The 4,517-nt window shown below is 38.4% G+C and overlaps 1 non-coding gene across 1 annotated transcript; it reads left to right on the forward strand.

The window, feature by feature from the left end:
• Positions 1-2,412: 2,412 nt before the first annotated feature.
• LOC142423635 (U1 spliceosomal RNA) lies at positions 2,413-2,576 on the forward strand. The gene has a single exon (XR_012779243.1). It is a non-coding gene; the product is annotated as a U1 spliceosomal RNA (small nuclear RNA).
• Positions 2,577-4,517: the final 1,941 nt, after the last annotated feature.

Here is a 4,517-nt window from a genome sequence, read left to right on the forward strand (position 1 = left end):
CTGATGCAGCTCTGGGAACTGGAGAACCCAAGCAGAGACCCGTGGAAATGCTGAGATATTTCCATTGCCACTGGATCCAAAGACTTTCTACCCACTGACCTGTGATCATACTAAATTTGGTGTCATTGCGTGTGTTTCATGGGTCTAAAGAGGCCTTTAAAGAGTGGTATCGGACATATGGGCCAATACCAGACTTTGGGGATTGGACTGGACTGGGTTGTCAAGCTATCTTAATGGATAATTACCCTTTATATACAACTCTTGTACACATATGATTGTTCAATGAATTTGTTTTTCTAGTCTACCCAGACTAACACAGAGCCTAACTGATGATACCTGCAGAATGACTGGATAAGGAATTGAGGTCAAGAAGGCAGAAAGAAGTTCTTTCCCAGATACAGGTTTTAGAAGGATGCTGAAGGTCCTGATACAGACACGATGTTGGGAAGTAGCAAACGAAGAAGATGAGATGATGCTAGGCAGGCAGTGAATCCAATGAAGAATTGGGATTAACTTTGCTATAGATTGCCGGTAAAGAGAGAGAGAGAGAGAGAGAGAGAGAGAGAGAGAGAGAGAGAGAGAGAGAGAGAGAGAGAGAGAGAGAGAGAGAGAGAGAGATGAAAGGTTTTTTAGAACTCTCTCAAGTTTCAGGCCAGAGCAAATGTAACAAGCTAGGGGGTCCTTGGAGATGAGATAACGGCAGATTGAAGCAGGTGAGATCTATCATTGAGGAAAGAGATGAACTACCTGGGTGGGGTAGAATTGACAGGATGTCAGGATGGATGGAGTGAAAGAAATCCAGAGAAAACATACCCACTGTCATTGAGTAGATTGTGAGTCATAGTGACCTTATATAGGGGTCAGTGTAGAGAGTCGCATCTTTGTCCCACAGAGTGGCTAACTGTATGTAGCAGGGCCACACCTAGCCCTCCCCCCACCTCCGGCTCCTTGGGTGAAGGGAAAATGGTGGCAAGCAACAACAGAGACAATTAAATAGAGTGGAGATCTATGTACTCACCTGATAAAATGATCACATTAAAAATTCCCCTTTTACTCTATGGCAGTGAAGTCCCTTACTTCATTCTGTACTCTTTAATCTCCTGTTCCTTTCATCCTTAAGAGGAAGCTACTATTTTAATTTTTTTGTTTTAATGCCCATATTTGATATGTCCATTGATATTACTAAGTGTTATTTTTGCTTAGTATTGAAATTTGTTATTTAATTTGACCGTTGTAGTCTATCAAAATGTCATCCCTGCTTTTTCATTCAGCATCATGCGCTCACGCCGTCAGCAGTGGCTGATGGAGATCCAGGACTGCAGCCTGCAGAACGGATGACAACTCAGTGTCAAACCCCCAAGTTCTCACAACAGGACCAGTAGATGACACCATGCTGCATGGAGAAAAGATTGACGTTTTCTGTGAGTCCACGGCGTGGTGGGGTTTGGCCATCTTTTCAAATGTTTATTGTTCAGCCTATTTGCCTGTTTATTGTGTACTTATTCCAAGTGCTTTTTCCCCCTTCTACAGAGATTCGATTATTTTTGTGTTGAGTTTTATTTTCATGTACTCTAGATGTAAATCCCTTGTGGCTTATATGTAATTTGACTTTTCAAGTTTTGAAAGATAACCTTGGATGATCCTACATTTTCAGTTTTAATGTAGTAAAATGTGTAAACCTGGCCTTCATGGCTAAACAGAAAATGCTTTCTTTTGCATTTTTCTGAGAGGTATAAAATATTTGCTTTTCACATTTAGTCTTTAAATCCACAGGCAGCATCTCTTTGCTGTGGAGGGAGAGACACCATTGTGTTTGTCTCCACGTGAGCACCTCGTGTCCAGCAGCACTCACTCATTACCTGTGCCTTCCTCAGTGACTTCTGCTGTCATTTTTGATTCATCATCATATTGGAAGTGCTACCTCTGGACTTCCTTTTCTATTCTCCATTTCTGCAACAATGTTACACTAATCTTAACAATCACTTACAATAAGTCTTAATATTTAATATGGTGATTGCACCGACTTTGATCTATATTATATAATTGGTCAATTTCTTAACATTTGATTTTCTATATGCATTTTAGAATCAAATCATAAAACTTTAAAAAGATATTTGTCTGATTTAAATTGGAATTATAAAAATTTATTTATTTGAGAAGAGTTGACAATGTTATAACATTGTCTTCTAACCTATAAATATGGCAGTCAGATATATTTCTATTTTTGTCATATTAAACTTTAAAATATTACTTTCAAACCATTGTTAGAGTTATAATACACAGGAATATAGTTGTTTAAAAATCAAATATTTGTTACAAATTTGCTAGGTTTTCTTAGTGGCATTATTTATTTATTTATTACTTAATTAAATTTTCTCCCATGTTTTGTTTTACTTAAAAAATGTTGCTTTTATACTTACCTGGCAGGGGAGATACCATAATCATGAAGGTGGTTTTCCCAGGGCGAGGCTCACCCATTGCACTCTGGATGTGCTGACCCCTGCAATTTCCCCAAATGTGGGAAACTAGACTGCATAATTTGTGGTAGTGGGGGACTGCGTTCACGCTCTCTCCTGTTAAAAAGAAAAAAAGAAAAAGAAAAAAAATGTTGCTTTAGGTGGTACTTTGTTATGTTTTCTCTTATTCTTTCAAAGTCATGGATTTAATTTTTTCCCCACAAAACAACCTTATCACCTTTAATGTGCTCTCAATTACACTTAATGCATTTGTCAAATCTGTGACTCCATTCTCGGAAACATTTATCAAACTCATCTGTTTGGACGGCTGGCAGCATCTCCCCTTCCCCCACCACTTCTACATTGTCATTTCTCTGTGTTTATTCTCCTTCTTTATTCTTGGAAACAAAAAGAAGTCTCACAGAGCAAGGTCAGGCAAGTAGGATGCATGGGGCAAGAGAGGCATGCTGTTTTTGCCAAAAACTGGTGCCCTGAGATGGATGTGTGAGCAGGTGCATTGTTGCTGTGGTAAAGCAAGTCGCTGTCTGCTACCAATCAGGTCTTTTTTGGCCCCACACTGTCACACAGTCTTTTCTGAATCTTAACATAGAAAGATTGTTTAACTGTCTGACTTAGTGGAACAAACTCCAAATGTACTATTTCCCTCACATAAAAAACAACCCCCCCCCAAAAAAAACCCCAAAAACAAATTAGCATGGGTTTTTTGGGCACCATATATACACATTACTTAAGGCTATACAATTTTCTTTAAGTGTAACTCTTTAGTTGCACCCCATCAGTTTCATCCTAAATATCTTGTTATATAAGTTTAATTTACTATACCCAAATGAAACCAAACCCACTGCCATCTGTTTTGGTTCTGATTTATGGCAACCCTACATAGTGTATCTGAGACTGTAAATATTTATGACAGCAGACAATTTCATCTTTCTCTCAAGGAATACCTGGTGAGTTTGAACTGTCTACCCTGTGGTTAGTAGCCCAACCAAGAATGCATTAAAATGTCATTTATATTTTTCTACAATCTTTGCTGTATTTAATATCTCTATTAATTCTCATCTTTTTGATTTATCTTTAATTGGAATGTGCTAAAATTTCACCATATAATTGTATTTTACAAATAAAATTTTGTCAGTTTTAAAATATTTTGAGGCCAACATATCTATCATCTATCTATCTATCTATCTATCTATCTATCTATCTATCTATCTATCCTCTATCTCTCTATCTCTCTATCTCTCTATCTCTCTATCTCTCTCTCTCTCTCTCTCTATCTCTCTCTATCTCTCTCTATCTCTCTATCTATAACAGAATTGTTACAACTTCCTGATAAGTTGTTCTATTGATCATCATGTCGTATCCTATTACGGTAGACTGGATTATTACTATGGAAGATCACTTCTTGCGAGGGAAAGGTTACAGTGGTATACAGTGTGACTTGGGCAGTGTTCTCAGAGCTCACCCTGGGACATAAGGAATTACTCAAAATTAAGGCTTAAGGAGTCCTTAAGGAAGCCTCTGGTTCTGTGTATGCGGGGCCCAGGGAACATCGTGTCATTTCTGACTTCCAAAGAATGGCAGAACTTAATACATCATCTACCTTGATTTTAGTCTGCAGAAAGGGTCTGTTTGTTTGCTGGGGAAGGTGGTCCAGGTAAGTGCTCCACATGCACTTTCAAGTAGACTTGGCATGAGACTTTAGTGATCACTTTGCAGGTTGTTGGTGGATGCCTTCCAGTTGGGGAAATGATGAAGTCAAAGTACTAAACAGAAAGTGTCAAAGGGCAACTCAGGGAGACAAAGCAAAGTCTTCCACCAAAATGTGCAAAGACGTGGGGAGAGAAAACCCAGAGGGAAGAACACGCTCAGAACTTCTCAAATTGAATAAAATAAAAGATCTAAGCCACAAACTGAAGGATTCTGTGAGTAAAATACAGAATGACGTAGGAGGCATCAAAAGAAGATGGAAGGATACACAAGTGTAGTACCAAAAATAATTGGCTAACATTCTTCTAAGGACAAATTGTGATCAAGAAACGT

The sequence above is a fragment of the Tenrec ecaudatus genome, chromosome 12, assembly GCF_050624435.1.
Source record: "Tenrec ecaudatus isolate mTenEca1 chromosome 12, mTenEca1.hap1, whole genome shotgun sequence".
Taxonomy (NCBI): domain Eukaryota; kingdom Metazoa; phylum Chordata; class Mammalia; order Afrosoricida; family Tenrecidae; genus Tenrec; species Tenrec ecaudatus.